The sequence below is a fragment of the Numenius arquata genome, chromosome 2, assembly GCF_964106895.1.
Source record: "Numenius arquata chromosome 2, bNumArq3.hap1.1, whole genome shotgun sequence".
Taxonomy (NCBI): Eukaryota; Metazoa; Chordata; class Aves; order Charadriiformes; family Scolopacidae; genus Numenius; species Numenius arquata.
Genome location: NC_133577.1, coordinates 118,119,952 through 118,138,120, shown reverse-complemented (window position 1 = coordinate 118,138,120; position 18,169 = coordinate 118,119,952).

Sequence of the window (18,169 nt, the reverse complement as noted above, 5' to 3'; positions counted from 1 at the left end):
AAGAACAGACTGAGATTGACAACTGGACTGGAGAGGCTGGATGGTTTTGTCCGATGGGTGCAGGGATGGGGGGAAGAGCGCCTGCCGTGCTCAGCTATGCCGCCTGATTTTAATTTCCTTTTGGTTTAGGGGTCCAACCCCAAATTTCTAGATTTTAGCAGGCAGTTAAAAAAAAAAAAAAAAGAAAAGCAGTGCCAGCACTGGTTTGTTTTGCTTTTAGTGCATTCAAGGGTATAAGCTACTCTTGTGTCTCAGGCTATTGACATCATTTTGCACCTTTTGCTTCTAATCTTATTACCTTTTATACAAGCAATACACATTCAAGCGTAGAATACTGGTTTCTGTTCTGGCTAGGACATAGAGCCAAATGACTTTTAAATATAATAAATAAACATCCATAATCAATCTATTTCAGACAACCGCAGCAAAGAAGTCAGTAACTATCTCTCTAGGAGTTGGAGATAGTAATTTGCTAGGCATTAAGAATCATCTTAAGATAACTTTGAAACACAATAAAACTGTAGCCCGGTTTTTAAGGCAATATATAGCATTCAGCTCTTTCTTTCTTCCCATACATCAATGCATTTTCTCTTCTCTCTCTTCTCTTTTAAGCCTCTGAAAAGATTAGTTGTGTTTCTATAGTAATCTGAAGAACTGAGTAACTCAAAAGGGGAACATCTTTCTGAAGTATTAAATACCTTGTTCATCAGCAAGACCCTATGCCCATATTTTAAGACACAGCCCTAGTGTATCCTAAGCTATTTTCAAGCTTTCTTGCTGTTTCTCCAGTAACAACAGTTCAAGCTTTCAGGCCTCAGCACTGAAGAACATTTGCCCCATGTTACTTAGAAATATTTGCAAATATGCAAAATGACTCTGATCCTTCCCTCCACAAAGAGAAGGAAGTAATTTAGAAAAAAATGATGTAATTTAGAAAGAAAAGGCTGTTTCCATTTCATCTGTTATGTGGTACTGAAGGCAAAGAAGGATTGTTTTGCTTCAATATTTGTGAGTATTTTCGTATGGTTTGGGGAAGGGGGTGGAGGTCTCTGATAAAAAGGTATTTCATGCATGGCAAAGTCTGACTGACTGCTCTGAGCACATCATTCTGAGCTCTCCATAGGGTCTCAGCCTCCACTGCACTTGACTAAATGCATTCAAATTGGGCTGATTTCAGCAGCTAAATGTCACAGGCTTGTGTCATTGCGCATAAACATTGGGTACCAGGGGCACAAATGAAGGAGCTATGGCAAAATCAGGCAGCACACTGTAGAAGCTGAATTAGTTGCTGATAGAGATGGGGAAGACAGGAGGGTAATTTTGACCTTTCCCTTCTAAATGTGTCTTTCAGAGTTACCTTATGATAATATTTGATATCATTAAAGTGGAAAAAGAATAATAAAACAAAAAAAGCAGAGGAAGGACAGAAAGTTTGGGCAAGCTGAGACATCCTGGGGTATTTTGGGATAGCAATGGATGAGTACCCCCACAGCACTTCAGCTGTTGCAATTTTAGATACTGGGTCAGTACCAAGCATATGAAATGGATGCAATGTGCAGGGGGCATAAGAGAGCACACAGACTGGAGGAAGGACCATGATTTTGTCTGCCTCTTCCCAGGTCTCCAGTTTGTAGGTACCCTGGCTGCACTTCCAAGAAGCCAGTGGCACTTTTCAAGGCTGTTTCTGGTTTCCAGGCTCGCAGCTCCAGGCTGGCAGGCCTTTCTCTGTCAGTATTTTTTCAGCAGACAGTTTCTTCCATTTAGTAATTTTCCCCTTCTAACCAGGCTGCCTTCCCAGCTGCTCACATCAAGGCTGGTTTCTTGTCTTTTTCTCCATTGCATTTCTCTTCCAGATTTGAGTCTCTGTTTGGTTTATGACTTCCCCCTTTTCCTTGTCATCCCATTTGACAGATAGGATCAGATAATCTTACCAAAATAAACAATATTATATCCACATATCCTTATCAATCAGTGTGACTGACTCCCATCACTGCTTTCCGTACTGGTTGTTGGTTAGATTTGGGGCTCTCTTGGTTGTGGCTTCCTCCTTTTCTTATTATCCCCTTTTGCATCAAGAAGATCCTTGACCATTTACCCTTCACGAAGCAGACACTCTCTGCTTCTGCATACCCTTACAACAATAATTAGGATCTTGCTGAGCTACCAGACAGCAAAGGGAACCGGTGTAACAACCAACATATTCTATATTAGTAGCAGGACTTTGAACTTGACACAAAATTTCACCAGGAGCCAGCACAGAGACTTTAAAATGAGAACATTATGTTGAAACAACCGAGTGCCCAAAAGACTGTGAGCTGCTGCATCCCGTATCGGCTGCATTCGGGAGATAACACGGTTGGTAACTCCTGCAAACAAAGAATTGCAATAAACCAGCCCTGAGAAGTCAAACCAATTCAAAATCCTCCCCCCTTAGGAAGGGATGCAGCCTTCTGATATTTCACAGGCAGCACAAAGATGGCCTGGTAATACAATGCACACGTATCTGTTGATCAGTCTGACAACAATACGAAAGCTTAACTCTGGGAGATGGATTTAAAAGTGCAAGATGAGGTGAATACCAGGATGGCACTTGCATTTAATATCTCCTCCATGAGTTTTATTCAACTCAACAGTGATTGCTGTGTCCAAGGACTGGCTTTCTTCTCTTATGTCTCCTTAGAGCTTGGCCTAATACAGTTGCTGGTGTCTCTCTTGCCCTGTCCTGGGTTTGTCTCCCTGATGTTTGTTCCTTTTCTGTTTTTTTTACTTTTAACACAGAAAGCTCAAATGTGCCACCCACAGCCACTGGGACCCTGTCAGACTAAATATCCATTATAATTAAAAGTAAATTTAAACAGAAACTGGTAAGGCATCCACAGCTGTAATCATCAAACAAAACAGATTTAACTGATAGTACTGAATGGTGCCAATATAGTCAAAAAAGTGAAGATTCAAACTCACTACTGTTTTCCCTGATGTACCTGTCAGCAGAACATGGAGTGGGACAGGGAACAGCAAAGGAGAGATCAAAACACCCTCTTCTCTTTGCATGAAAAACTGAAGCCCCAGATCTGCCCAGCACTGACCATACTCCCACCTCCCACAGGCGCCTGGGTCCACCCCCACCATGAGCAACACAGGATGGCTTCTTCTCTCCACACTCCCTCCTTCAGAAAATCCTGCCTCTGTGGCATAAGTCAGCATTAATTCTGTCTGCAGAAACAGCAGAAAGCCTGAACCGTTGCCATTAACGGAGCAGTGTACAGCAAGGGCAGAGGCACCTGCTACCTTTGCGCTAATCGTTTCAAATATATCACATGCCTCAAATTAATTTCCAGCTAAAAAGCAATCATTTTTCAAGCACTTGATACAAACCACACATAGAAATTAGACATAGCTTTGATTGATGATAATTTTTCTGATCAAAATGGTTATTTATGACTGTTTCAAATTTGATGAAATAAATTCATTTCAGTAAACTCCAATTTTTTTGTTGACAAAACTGAAGAGCATTCCCTTGGCAATTCCTGTGCCAAGTACCACAGAGATCCCACCTAACCTTGTGTTTGAATATCGTCTCATTGGCACAGTCAGACCTAGGGAATGCCTCTGCTGCAGCCACTGAGGTGACTGTATGGCACAGAAATGTTCATGCTAACTCAGATAGAGAGGATTGTGCAGCTAATGGGACAACCCTTCACAGCACACAGTCAGGTAAGGTATCACATAGCACAGCGTAAGTGTGCAGTTGGGCTCCTTCCTTCAATCAAATCAAGCTTGATCCAGTCTTGGAGCTAGCTCTGTCAGTCCTCTGACAGCCACAGAGGGCTCAGAGAGGGCTAATTTAGGCTCATCAGTAGAAAATGCTTGAGGAAAAGAGCTACTTATTCCTCAGGCATCAAGAGGAGAGAGCAGGCACAGAACTATTCATTTGGAATTGTCCTAAAAATGTGTGTTCATTCCCTGAGAAAAGCCCTAATCTCAGCAAATTGCCACGAGGCAATACAAGCACATGCGGCTGGTGTGCTCGGTCTATTGTTTGCTGGCTCTAGATATGGTGCTCGTGTTTTTGGAGCTCTTGCAGGGGGTTCTATCAAAGAACCAGCCCAAGACCTCACGTCAGCATCCAAGATCGATCTCCTGGGCACTTAGGTGGGCTTCTTCAGTGCTCTGATTGGACTTGAGCTCTCCCACATCACCTAACAAGAACGGAGCACAAGCTTGGGAATGGGATGCTGCTGCTTCCACCCTGAGATGCACGTCTGATCCTCTCCATGAGACTAGGGGGAAGTGGTGTCCCATAGGAGTAGGCCAACAGAGGAAAGAGAACGGTCCTCTCTGTACCTGCTGAAGGACACCTAAGTGACAGTCGTTAAGTGAAGTGCCAGCCACCTTCCCGGGCTGAGGACCTGTCTGCAACCCAATACAGCAGTCACAAAAGTTCACCGTTAGATACGGGCCTATACTCCTCTGCCACTCTCCAGAGGCAATCCAAAGTAATTGCAAAGCTGTCTGCCAGTACCGTGAAAGCAGGTAATAAGCAGTGAAAGACCTTCATGGGTTTAGGAGGCTGTCTGTGGTGTTATGGGGGGTATTCACGTAGTTCCTCCAAGAGGAATAATCTCAAAATAGATTTGCTTGGCGCTAATGAGAAGGTACTGCTGTTCAATTGCATGTGGTTTCCATGCATGCTAAAAAGACATGCAGTCTCATTAATCCCCTTTAACTGTGAGCCATTTTTCTTTCACTTTTAATATTTTCAAGCCCAGGAAGTGCCAAGGGGAATACAGGACAGGCTGACTACAGAGGAGTTATTTCCTCTGAAATCATGCTCATCTGTCTGTCAGGAATTCTTGAAACAACTGCAATAAATCCTGAATTTTTAATATGGTTCACAAGTTCAGAGGCAGAAAAATCAGTGCTCAGACAGCTGGGATTGCAGTAGTTATCTACGATGTCAGAGTACACATGTTTCTGTAAAAGAAAATCAAACGGGAAACTGCATTGAAAAAAGGGTGATCAAATATGGTCAGAAGACAAAGAATGACTGCTGGAAAGTGGAAGAAGATGGGTCAATAGAAATGGGTACAAAAGGGCTAGGAGAGAAAAATGAGCTCTCTGGCTGATTCCTTACTGTTCTATATTATAGCCAAATATATGGGTCTATATTTGCCAACAGCATGAATGTAAAGTAATAGTACCCAAAGAGTGTAATGTAGGCTGCTGTGTTAACTCTCAAAAATCCAGATAGCCTGAATACTTACAGAATTCTTGGTTGTAAACACAGCAAATGAGACATGACTCCAGGGGAGCTACAGATTGCTTTGGATGGCCTTGCTGCCTACAGATGACTGACTGGGAACCACTGGTATGGGCTGAAATCTCCCTCACAGAGCTCTCAGCCTCAGGAGAAAGATACATGAAGTACTCGAGGAAGAATGGCTGCTACACTGCATGTGTGTTTCTTAGCTGCAATTGTGGCCCTGCTGAAGCTGGCGTGTTGAACCCCACACTAATGTCAACCTGGCAAAATATATGCAAGGATATAGAATTTACATTACGGAAAACAAATCTGCATATAGGCATTGACAGGCGCGCACACTGAGAGATGCAGCTGGGTCAGAAATGTCTTCAGGAGCTGCAGAAGGCGTCAGGCAGGAGTCCGGTCAGGCTGGAGGGTGAAAGTGTGGAGAGGAAGCACAAAGCTCAGCTGGAGCTGAGGAAAACAGCAGAAAGAGGGTATGGTTCACAAACTGCAACAGACCTTATCTTATCCTACCACAGTGGGCTTTGCCACGTTCAAGACTGCCCAGTCCTGTAGGCAGAAGGCCAAACTGCTGTGAAGGAAAGATGGTCTGAAAGTCATGGAAAGACAAAAGACTGTGCATTGCAAGCAGGTGAAATAGAGGTTCTCTCCTGCCAGCTTTGACAGTGTGGCGAATGAAAGCCTGTGATGAAAATATGGAAATCTCATTGGGATTTATGTGTGTTCACGTACGGCTGATTGTCTATGGTCCCAATAGGGCCAGTGGCGGTCCAGTCAGTGTAGTCAGTGGCAGTTAATGTAGGGGGGTAATTAATCTGACCAGAAGTAAGCTTCTGCTTTAGGATGAGATGAATCATTGTATCCACTATTGACTAGCTTTCTATTGACTGTAAAGGGACTCTAGGGTCATTTGCTGAGATGTAGATGCCTGCAATCTACATGAATCCAGCTGACTATCCCTTCATCAAAGAACAAGGAAAAGTCAGTGACAACAGCAAATTCTGGCCATTACATCCAACAGCATTCCAGGAGACAAATGTGATTTCCTGGATCAGTTAGTCAAATACACTCCCTCAGGTTTCCAGGAAATGTTTTCTGGGGTCTTTCTGAAGGCAACAGCATCAGTCAATTTTAGTGGTAAAAAGATCTTTTGAGAGCAGCTGACAATTTCAATTTCCAACCCACTATACTTGCTTATGTAGACAGCGTGTATGAACAGGCAGGGTTTTGTGATGCTCTTGGAAGCCTCTGGTAGGATTAAGTATGTTGAGTTGGTCTTGAGACATTCTACCTACTGGTGCTGTGTTCTTGGCTAGTCAGCACAAACCTTTCTTGCTCTGCTGATGCATTGCCTGACTGTTCTGTCTGGGTATGGTGACCTCTCTTAGCTAACTCCATAATTATACAATTTTGCAAACTTCTTAATATTGACCAAAACTCTGGTCTTACAGCTTGAGGGGTCTCTTGAACATGCAACATTGATTACTGCACTAAAAGGTTTCTCAGAAATGAGAGGTTGTCTTACAGCGGAACAGCTTGGCCTTAGGGAATAGACAGAGATGCAAGATCATAAGTCCTGCTAAGCGATCTTCAAAGCACAGAGGAGAAAACAGCTTCAGGCATTCAAATGTTGGTAATGTGCATGCTACCGAGAGGGTCAAGATCTGAGCTGAGGCCACTTCGGTCCTCACATCAGAATATTCCTGCCGGTGAAGCCATCTGGCTTTCTTCAGCCCTGGGCTAGAGTAGGAACTACAGTTTAGAGTTTTAAGGATGGTCAGGAAGCTTGGACTTTTGTTAGGTGATGAGTCCCAGGTAGCACTGTGGGGGTATCTGGTTAACTGCTGACCCAAATACACACCAAAGCCAGACAGTGATCAAAGGAGCCCGGACAGCCCAGCCCATAGGAATCCTAAATCCCTCCTAAACCCACCACAGGTGAACAATTAAGCAATTGCCCCTGCTGCAGAACCCACTAAGGCTTTCAACAGAAGAGTGTTGCTCTGCAGTGCTACACCACAAACCAAGCGGGACTGTTGCTAAAAGGACTTACTGAGGGATGGTGGAGTGCACTAGATTTGATGGCCCTTAACAAACACCAGCAATGCAAATGCATCTCCATGAAAGCTTCACTGTGGAGAGGTTGTCCTTGCGGGGCACAGTTGCATCTTTGGATACCACAGATTAATTAGGCATTGGCTCGGTCAGCCTGAAGCTGGTATGGAAGGGCTTGGTGAGCAAAACCTACATAAAACCTAGGAGGGATGTGAAGCCTGAGTACGGGCGTGCCCAGAAAGAGTAGGAAAGTTTGGGTTTTGTGTGTGCATGGAAACTTGACACTGTATTTAGAATTTTGTACGTTGGGAATGTGGGATCTTGATGTAATGTAGTACATACTGGTTAGCAGGTTTCACCCCAAATGTGGAACATATGAAGAGACAAAGAGGGGAAAAAGAAGAAGAGGTACTGCCTCACTAACCATGGGGTGGAAGGCTGCAACCAGGTCTGCCTAGCAGTTTTCTCTGGGTGGGATCTACACTAGTGTATATGCCATGCACACAGAAACCTGTCACGGGAAGGTCTCTCCACTGTGTGTAGACACTGTGCCAACAACCACCCCCCACACAGCTCATTCATCTGCACACAAATCAATGCTCGCACTTTGCCTACAGATAGCTCACATCCATCACAGCAGCGACAGTACCTGTGGCATCCACAGCCCACGAAAAGCAGAGGCAACTAGATGGCACAGGCTGTTGCACAAAATAAAACATGAATGATAAGAAATATGGAATTGGTTGGTAGGGGCTACTATAGAGATGGCTTAAGTGATACTTTGTTTTTTGAAAGAAAGAAAGAAAAACGACTGGCGCCTAGCAAATGTGACGCCCATCCACAAGAAGGGTCGGAAGGATGATCCAGGGAACTACAGGCCTGTCAGTCTGACCTCGGTGCCTGGGAAGGTGATGGAACAGATCATCCTGAGTGCCATTATGCAACACATGAAGGATGCCCAGGTGATCAGGCCCAGCCAGCATGGGTTCACAAGGGGCAGGTCCTGCTTGACAAACCTGATCTCCTTCTATGACAAAGTGACTCGCTTGGTGGATGAAGGAAAGGCTGTGGATGTTATCTACCTAGACTTTAGCAAGGCCTTTGATACAGTGTCCCACAGTATCCTGCTGGAGAAACTGGATGCTCATGGCTTAGATGGGTATACTCTCCGCTGGGTTAAAAACTGGCTGGAGGGCCGGGCCCAGAGAGTGGTGGTGAATGGAATGAAGTCCAGTTGGCGACCGGTCACGAGTGGTGTCCCACAGGGCTCGGTACTGGGGCCGGTTCTCTTCAACATCTTTATCAATGATCTGGACGAGGGGATCGAAAGCACCCTCAGCAAATTTGCAGATGACACCAAGCTGGGTGGGAGTGTTGATCTGCTGGAGGGTAGAGAGGCTTTGCAGAGGGATCTAGACAGGCTGGATCGATGGGCTGAGACCAACGGGATGAGGTTCAATAAGGCCAAGTGCCGGGTCCTGCACTTGGGTCACAGCAACCCCAGGCAGCGCTACAGGCTTGGGGAAGAATGGCTGGAGAGCTGCCTGGCAGAAAAGGACCTGGGGGTGTTGGTCGACAGCAGGCTGAACATGAGCCAGCAGTGTGCCCAGGTGGCCAAAAAGGCCAACAGCATCCTGGCCTGTATCAAGAACAGTGTAGTGAGTAGGACCCGAGAGGTGATCGTCCCCCTGTACTCGGCACTGGTGAGACCCCACCTCGAGTACTGCGTCCAGCTTTGGGCCCCCTACCACAGGAAAGACATTGAGGTGCTGGAGCAGGTCCAGAGAAGGGCAACGAAGCTGGTGAGGGGTCTGGAGCACAAGTCTTACGAAGAGAGGCTGAGGGAGCTGGGGCTGTTCAGTCTGGGGAAGAGGAGACTGAGGGGAGACCTTATTGCTCTCTACAAGTACCTGAAAGGAGGCTGTAGAGAGGCGGGGGTCGGTCTCTTCTCCCAAGTTACAGATGATAGGACAAGAGGCAATGGCCTCAAGTTGCGCCAGGGGAAGTTCAGGTTAGATATTAGGAAATATTTCTTTACTGAAAGGGTTGTCAGGCATTGGAATGGGCTGCCCAGGGAGGTGGTTGAGGCACCATCCCTGGAGGTATTCAAGAGAGGAGTTGACATAGTGCTTGGGAATATGGATTAGTGTTGGGTGGTGTGGTGGTGTGTGTGTGGGTTGCGTGTGTGGTGGTTTTTGGTTTTTTTTTTGTTTTGTTTTTTTTTGTTTTTTTTTTTTTTTTTTTTTTCATTGGTTGGACTAGATGATCTTAAAAGGTCCCTTCCAACCTCTGTGATTCTGTGATTCTGTGATTCTGTGATTCTGTGTTATGCACATATAGAAATAAATTGTGCACGTATTAAATTGCTGTACAGAGCTTGTTGAATGGTGCAGAGAGAGCCTGACTTCCAGAAGAACAATAGTCAAGGACTTGCTACATTTTGAGAACAACAAAACAATTCTTGCAATCCCTTTTGTATGCCATGAATTTTAGTGGGAGCTGAAACCAGTGTAGCTGTAAAAAAATAATTACCAACCCTCTCAACAAGCATTAACTCTGGATCTGGGGAGAAGTCCCCTTCATGCCTGAAATGCCCATTTTTTATGTGAGAGCAGCTGGCAATGAGAGCTGCTAAGGAAGCTGTTCGGTGTTCACAGCCAGGAGGATAGCTTGAGGATGGCTTCCATACTCAGTGTTGATTCACCCAGGATTCCAGATGGCTGGCTGCCTGCAATGCCAGGTACCTGAAAACTGGCAGGCTGCTGGTAAAATGGCAGATTTCTGCTGAAAACAGGAGTTTGACACCAGTGGAAGATGTAGCAAGTGTGTGTAATGACAGGAATTTCTGCAGCAGTAAAGGTCAGTTTAGTTTTCTGAAGAATTTCAGGAGAGTGGGAAAAGCTGGTTGCTTCGCATAGAGCATGTACGGCCAAAGAATAATTACAATATCAAACAAACAATCTTCTTCAGTAAATCTCATGGCTTTCAAGGCCTATTTCTTGATTTTGGAGTTTTGACTAATGACTTCAGATCATGAGTGAAAATCTGAATCTTGACTCTTTCATTTGTCACCCTGAAGTAGAGCTCAGGTGGCGTTGAGCTCCCATGCAATAGGCGGATGTCCCTCCCTGGTTGCAGCAGTCATTGAAACCATCGACCCAAGAACAACTTTCCTTGCAGCATAGTGTACTTTTCTTCATCTGTTAGTAAAAACACATGATGGACTTACAAAACCACTTCTCTACAACAAAATTGGTGTATATGAGAGGAAGCAAGCAGAATGGTGTAGAAGTAAAGCAATGGCTGGGCATTCAAAATGCAACCAACTTTTAACTGATTGCAAATTAATACAATTATGGCAATGCTGTACAGGATGGCCTGTGGATTCTTTTCAGTTGGTGGTCATTTAATAGGCTGAGAAACACTGCGCTAAAACATGAATAAATGTCCATTGAGGCCACTTAACACTGTTTTGATGGCTTCTACTCTCTATGAAGATGCCTAGCGCTTACTTACTGAGGGAGTTCATCATGTTGGTTGCATGCATAAAGCTCACGGCAAAGCACGTGCAGAGCAATGACTAAGCAAACCGCTTGCCAGATGTGTCAAATTCCGTGATTGTTGTGACTGATTTCCCTGCATCTGCTGGTCTGGAGTCCCAGAGGGTCAGAAAGTCACTGCTGTCACCATGAGTGAGTAAGGAAGATGTCACCTTGAGCTGCTTGAGAGGAGATGCAGGGAGGCAGCAGGAAGCTGCTCACAGCCATCTTCAGGGGTTTCAAAGTAGACTCGAACTGCAACCCACTTAGGTGGAGGTTTGACTAAGTATTATTATTTTATCAATTGGCCTTGAAAAATTTCTTCTGTAGTCCGTCTATCTTGAAGTTCTGTTTTTTTTAAAATTAGTTTAAATTCAGGACTCAGATAGGGTAAAGACTCGGGTTCCCAGATGGAGGCTTGGATTGGAATTACTTCTGTTCATTTGAGAAAGAACCATGAAATGATGCCGCCCAGCTAACGTAGCCCTTTTTAATGCCAAATGCAGCTGGCAAAATGATTTTGTCTCTAAGAATACCATGGTTTTGTCCTTTGCCAGGCATTTGCAGTATTTTGCTGCCATTTACATAATACCTTTCTTTTTCTAACTAAGACTATTAAAAACGCAAAAAAAAAATCAGTGACCTGCAGAATCTTCGAGTCACCAAATCACCAAATAGTTGAGGTTGGCAAGGACCCCTGGAGGCCATCCACTCCAACCTCCTCCTCAAAGCAGGGCAGCCTAGAGCAGGTTCCATAGGGCTGTGTCTGGTCAGGTTTTGAGTATCTCCAAGGAGGGAGACGCCACAACCTCTCTGGGCAACCTGTGCAAGTGCTCGGTCACCTTCACAGTATAAAATGTATATTGGGTTTTTCCAATATTGGTGTGTAATTTCCTGTGCCCACTGCCTCTTGTCCTGTCACTGGGTACCACTGAGAAGAGCCTGGCTCCATCTTCTTTGCTCTCCCCCATCAGTATTTATACACATTGATGACATTCCCTTTAACCTTCTTTTCCCCAGGCTGAAAAGTCCCCGCTCTCTCAGCCTTTCCTCATAGGAGAGATGCTCCAGTTCCTTCATCATCTTTGTGTCCCTTCACTGGACTTGCCTCAGGATGTTGATGTCGCTCTTGTACTGGGGAGCCCGGAACTGGACCCAGTACTCCAGCTGTGTCTCACCAGCACTGAGCAGAGAAGATCACCTCCTCGATCTGCTGGTGATGCTCTGCCTAATGCAGCCAGGAGGCTGGAGAGAATTGTTAGAGTCTGAATTGGAAGACGAGGGTGCTTTGGGACACTGGCTCTGGATGCACTACTCAACTTTGGTTTATAAAACATTTAGACATCCGCTATGGGGCATATTCATATAAACCTCAGAGCTCTCTTTCATGATAACCCATACCCGTGTCTAATCTTGAAGTGTAGTACTTGGACAGTTGATTAGTTTTGTTTATGCTGAAGTAATTTTTCATGTAATTAGCTATAGGGAGACAGTAAGAGAGCTGATTCTAATCGTGTTACTTCCCACGGGGAAGATCCAGGCATTTTTAGATGGTTCTTGACAGGGACGTGGAGAAAGCTTTTTAAAAAAGACTACAATTGATGTCAATGATACAGTATTTCTTGGTAGCAGCAGAAAACATTCAAATTGGTAAAAATAACTTTTTTTCCTTTTAAGACCACTGGTAACAGGTATTTAGTGTGCTTTGGCTTTCCCTCAAAGACTTCACAAATGCATCAAGCTGTTTCACCTACAGACTTGAAAGCAGGAAACATAAAGACTGTCATTAGCTGTTTGGATTTTTGAAGCTGTAGGCACTTAAGTGCCCCGGTGCCCAGGGCCAGCGAGGCAGGTGCAGGTTGCTTTGCCGCAAGCACTCACACGCAGCCAAAACCGGCCGAGCCCCTGTGTGCGTGGGATGGCTGTGCCTTCCCTCTTTCCTGGGTGCGGCAGGTGACTTCAGATCCGCCTGAGCAAGCAGCGTTACCTCGAGCCTAGGCTCTGAGACATAACCTTGGCCACAGAGAGCTGCCTTGGCAGGAAACCCAGCAGCGACAGTCACGCTGATTTGGGCCCAGCTTATGAAAATGAAGAAAAGCAAGTCCTCTTCTAGCATCGTTCATATTCCCGGTAGGGCATCACAAACGGTGCCATCTACTGTCTGTATCTGCAGTGTGATGACGTCCCATGGGGAAGCTCTAGCAGGTATTTGGTTTCAGAGAATCTGAATTTGCTTCCAAGTTTGCTGAGTTCAGACTTCAAGTGTCCAATGCTGGAAGACTCTGAATCTCGCCCAGAACATCAGCTGCATTACCTGGGCTGTTTTGCTAACTCACAGGCATGAAACCATCGAGTAACCCTATCGCAATCACAACTTGCTGTCTCATATGGCAATTAGCACTCCTTTCAGTGTAAAATTCATTCTAATTTTATATTTGGTTTCAAAACTGTATGTATTTACCACAATGTCAGTGGCAGCCCAGTCTGATTGATTTCAAATTTATGGTACAGAACAAATATCATAAACATATGTGATAATTCTAGAAGGACCTGTGATAGGTTGTGGACTCATCTTCCACCTCCTACCCACAATTCCTGAAACCCCATGCCAGCTCAAGCATCACTTGAGCTTCCTTGCAGATTCCTTTTGCCCTTTGCCCTTTTCTACTAACTTTCTGCCTAATTTTTTCCAGGTGCAAACACCTCTCGTTTGTGACCTCTCACCATTCTAGCCTGATCACTCTGCTCATGTCTGTCCGGAGAAAGTCCTTTCCCAGATCTGTATGGGCTTCTTACAGGTCAGGGAGGTAGTTCTGAGAAGGTGCCAACACCTCTGCTATCTGCCTGTTTGATCCAAAAATCCCTGCTGAACACTGTTAATTCCCGTGTCTTTCTACAGTCGCCAGATACACTCTGTCTGGCTGTAAGTGGATTAGTCCATGTATACTCAGAGTAAATCTGCACATTGTCTTCCAACTTTTAACATTCCATTTTATTACTAATATTACTAATTTATCAATGTTGTTAACAATGTTTTTAGCAGCATCTCTTTGCTCCTAGCACCATGATTACCTCGCACACTGCGGTGGCTCTCCTCAATATGAATATATGGGCACTATTTTGCACTTTAAAAAGGACATAATGGTCTTTGCTGTGTTTCCAGTACTACCCTTAATGGATAATGAAGGGAGATGGAAATGGAGAAAAGAGAACAAAAGAGAAGAAATAAGACAGAGTCCATTTGCTAGTTTGGAAGAGGGCTGAAGTCAGGTGTTGAAGGAAGAATTAACAGAGAAATGGAGGTCAGGAAGAGAAAAAAAGAGTAGTAAAAGTGGGTAGAGAGTGTTTGGTAGAACAAAAAATATACTAGAGACCCTGCTACATCTTCCTCCTGGAGGAAGAAAGATCTGCCCCCAACAAAGAGAGAGCACAATAAAGCTTACAGAAAGTCTGATACCAGAAAGGGAAGCAGGGGGGGCAGAAGCATTTGTGGGAGAAAAAAGCAATCCAGAAACTAGGGGTACCATCTGTGTTAGAGATGTAGTTGCTATTAAAGGAGAGCTGCAGATTTTCTGTAACCTAAACATTTTTAGAAACAATATGGAAGAAAGGGGAGAAGCTACAGAAGGAAGCAAAGGAGAAGAATCGGCCTCTTTGTCTTCAGTAAGAAGAACTGAAATCCTTCAATTAAATGTTTACAGGAACAATTTCTCCTTGTGAAAAGGGGTGTTAAATATTTTGGATGCTGTTCTTGACCTAGAATCTACGCGTGTTGCTTTTGAATGCCAGGGATTGTGCCCGATCCCATAGCCCGGTCCTCCTGCCCCCATGTCCCCTCTGCTCTGTGCTCCTGCTGACCACCGCGCTCTGGGCTGCAGGTCACACTGCCCTCTCCGCTTGGAAATGCCAGTCCGCACCTGGCTCTAATAGTAAGGAAAAACATTTTAGGACACATGGGGGGTCATTTAATGCCAGGAGCAGGTTAGTGAAATGAGCAGGTGTGCAGACAGTTTACCTAATCCAATTGTACTGCTGACGTCCGCAGAGGTAATCCATCCGGAGTGCCACTTCCCGGGTTAACGGCTGTAGAGCCTGGCTCACCAAGACAAGTGTTTACAGGGAATCCCCCGGGATGAATGACTGTATCTTTGAATTCCTGCCAGCTTTCACTCACATAAGTTAGAGCACATATGTCTCCTTAATTCAGAAGAAAATCCGATTTTGAAATTGCCGTGGCACCTGCCTCTCGAGCAAAAGTGCACGTTGTGTACAAAGTGGCATGTGCGTGCAGAATAAAAATCAGGGTCCACAGAAGCAGAACGCAACCCCAGATCTCTCCATTTTGCAGTGGGTTCTGACTTCATAAAGTATTGGCAGCTCAGAGGGAGCTCCTTGCTGCAGTTATAGCTGCAGTGTGTAGTACATAAGCCTGCCATCTGCAGCTCAAAATACAGCGTATAGTCACTTGTTTCGGTGTTGGAATAGGTTTTTGGTTTGGCCACTTGCAGTCTTCTCTGAAGCAAAAGATGGAACAGAATTGCCAAAGTTGAGCAAAATGCTTCAACTAACAGCGGATGGAAAAGCTTAACTGGGTGGTTAAGCTCAATGAATGCTACCAAAGATTTCTGGCACTGGGAGGTCTTTGGCTGTGGGAGCAGGTGGTATCGGCTGATAGGGGGATTGCAGCTGGAGCACGGGCTTTATCTGCAGAAGCATGTTGACACGTAGTGGATCACACTGTACTTTGACTGTGTGCCCTGCCTCCGCTGTATCAAAGCATGAGGGACCAGTTTCCCTGTCAAACACAGAAGAGCATCAAGAGGTGATCTGTGAAAACACAATCTCCAAGCAAGCCACCACACTGGGGAGTTCAAGTTACCACTGCATCCTAAGTAAATTGTCCTGCACCTGCAGGACAGCAGTGGAAGTATTACATCCCTCGAGCTTCCTGATGTAGCACTGCATCCTGATGCATCCTATTCTGGGTACAAGAACTTCACTGTGAGACTTTTCTCAGGCTGGTCAAAGGGCATTTCCACCAGAAAACAGGCATTCCTGGCACTATGTGATGTTCCAGATAGAAGTGCACCATTTTTCATCATTTATACAGTAAAACGGTTGTTTTCCTATTACTCTGAAGTCCATATTGACAAGTCTAGTGCCATACTCAAATCTGCTTCTGTCTTTTTGGTCTTCTTTGAAAGTGACTGCTTCATCCAGTGGAGGTTTAACTCTCTATTTCATTTACATTAGCATGTTACAAAGTGGCTGTGGTAGATCAGAAAATTTAGTCTGTACCTTAAAGTCTTTTTCTCATCTCCTTCTACCTGGACAGAGTGCTTATCATAGTATCTATTATCACCTCCAGTTCTTAATACCACTTGCTGACACTAGCCAATTTGAAATCTTCAGATAAATCTGTTCTTTCTCCTGCAGTAACCTCACTATGAGCTGGGGTGGGTTCATTTCCCTGAGTTGAGCGCCCAGAAAGGAATATTACTTTTGGCAAGAGAAATCCCCACAGTCACACCCTTGTCTCATGCATCACCTTTCTAAATCATCTCTTCCCACATATTAAGAAAAGTCTACCATTCTGAAGTCATCCTTGTCCAGAAACTGGCCTTTACCTTCCTGATTTCTGCATTTTACACAATTCTCCATTAATCTGCCTCCCAATAAACCACTTCTGCTGGGTCCTGGTTGCACATCTGCACGTGCGCTCACTTTCTGCCTGGACTATTGCAAGCCCTATCGCTGTAGTTTCAGGTCTATATTCCTCTCTTGTAAGACCTCTCCTGGCTTTCTGTGTGCCTCAGAAACACTCTAATTATCCCAAAGGCCCTTAATGGGGCTAATGGATGGTATCTGTGCATACCGCTACACTTAGTCCTACTGACATCCATGTCGTGGCTCTCCTTAGACCTCAGACCAGCCTGAGCTGTAACCTTAGACCTTCTTTCCCATCACAGGGTTCATTGCTGCTGTCACACCAGCTATGAAGATGATTGTTTTGCAGGCTATTATATACCTCCCTTATTGACACATCATCTCTTTCAAAATTACAGCTCCAAAGCACTCCAGTCTATTTATTTTGCTTACAGCCTTGCAGGCTGTGCCCCACACCATGCCACACCATGCCTTACTCCTACCAAAGCATTCCCTAGTTTATGGCCCCATATCTCCTCTGATTTTATACTGCTACATTTTACAACATTTTCCCTTGCTGCAATTATTGTGCTTCCTAAGGTTTTGTATGCACGATGCCTTATAAAAATAAATTGAACCTCTGCTCTTTTTACTGTTTTCTAGCCACAGGGGAAAGTAATTCATTTGTTTGAGGAAAGGGGTGTGGAGAAGGCACCAGCACTGGGTCAAAACTCCTCAAACCTAAAACAGATTGCACTTCGCTGAAAGGCAGAGAGATCAAAATGTTTCTTCAAGCCCTTTTCCAGACATACAGAGATTAAAGTTAGAAATAAAATTGGTTTGTATATATTTCCCTTCAGCTCGTGTCACTTTATCAAAGACAGTAATTTTCAAAAATGTCTCAGTAATAAATCAGAAATAAAACTTTGGAGCAACCAATGAATCTTCACTTATTTTTCAAAGATGCTTTTAACTGGATAGCATCCCACAGATATGCATGATCTTTCTCTGCATGGTTATTTATTACTGCTTCACCTGCCTCACGTGCCTTTTAATAAACATATTAAAGTGTCAGCTAGATTCATTGCATCTCCAGTAAGAAGCAATTTTGCATCCTTCACTTAAAAACTAGTTTTGAAACATCCCAAAGCAATTATTCCTCAGTGAATCACAACAGACAGCTTGGTATTGTTAGGGAAAAAGTGCCTAAGGGTACTGCTCTTTCCTTTTCCCTAGGAACCAGAACAACAGCAATAGCAAATGCATCTTCATCACGCTGTACCTCTAACCCCTCTGCTCTGTACGTCTCCAGCCAAAGAAACTCTGCATTTACAGTGATGATCTCAAGACAGGTGAAAAAGCATTTCAAAGAGCAGTTGTATAAGAGTGCAGGAGAATATGAAGGTAGTTAATAGGAAAAGCTACATTAATTTTTACTCCAAATCCAGCAGCATTTTATTTCTTGAAAGATAAATTATTTATGACATCTTTCCACATCAGTTCCTCATCATGTAATCCTTCTAGAAGGCATTACATCAGTGTTGCTCTCCTCTCTCACAGCAGGGGTTGTGTGCAACTTCATTTGCAGTTTGTATTAATTACAGAAGATGGCAGTACTAAAAGTAATTATGATGCATGGCTGATTGGAAGACTACTTCATCTT